Raw genomic sequence first — 400 nt, 5'->3', positions numbered from 1 at the left:
GCTACGCCGCGGCCTGCGGGAGAGACGTAGCCTGGGAAACGTCAGCCTAATGGGCGTAGCCTAACGGGATGGATGGCAAGCCCTGCCAATGGTAGGCAGCGATTGAAGAGCCGGGCAGTCCTGCCCCCCGGGTCCATGACCACAGGTCACGAGATAGAGTGTGGGGCAGGTGATCCGGGCGGGGGATGACGGGGCCTGTCAAGGGGTTTGGAGAGCCCACCGGGTGGGCCAGCCTCCCTCTTAGGCCAATCTCTAGTGAGGTCTCCAACTGGGGTGTTTGTGTTTCTCCTCCGCGTGGCTCCGCCCCCTTACGGGTGCAGCTGTGGACGCGGCGGGGCTGGTTTGGTTTTCACTCTAACAATTACACAGATGCTGAGAACCTGCTGCGGGGGAAGCTAGG

This window comes from Manis pentadactyla, chromosome X (genome assembly GCF_030020395.1).
Source record: "Manis pentadactyla isolate mManPen7 chromosome X, mManPen7.hap1, whole genome shotgun sequence".
NCBI classification, from domain to species: domain Eukaryota; kingdom Metazoa; phylum Chordata; class Mammalia; order Pholidota; family Manidae; genus Manis; species Manis pentadactyla.
Note: the sequence above shows the minus strand (reverse complement) of the source record.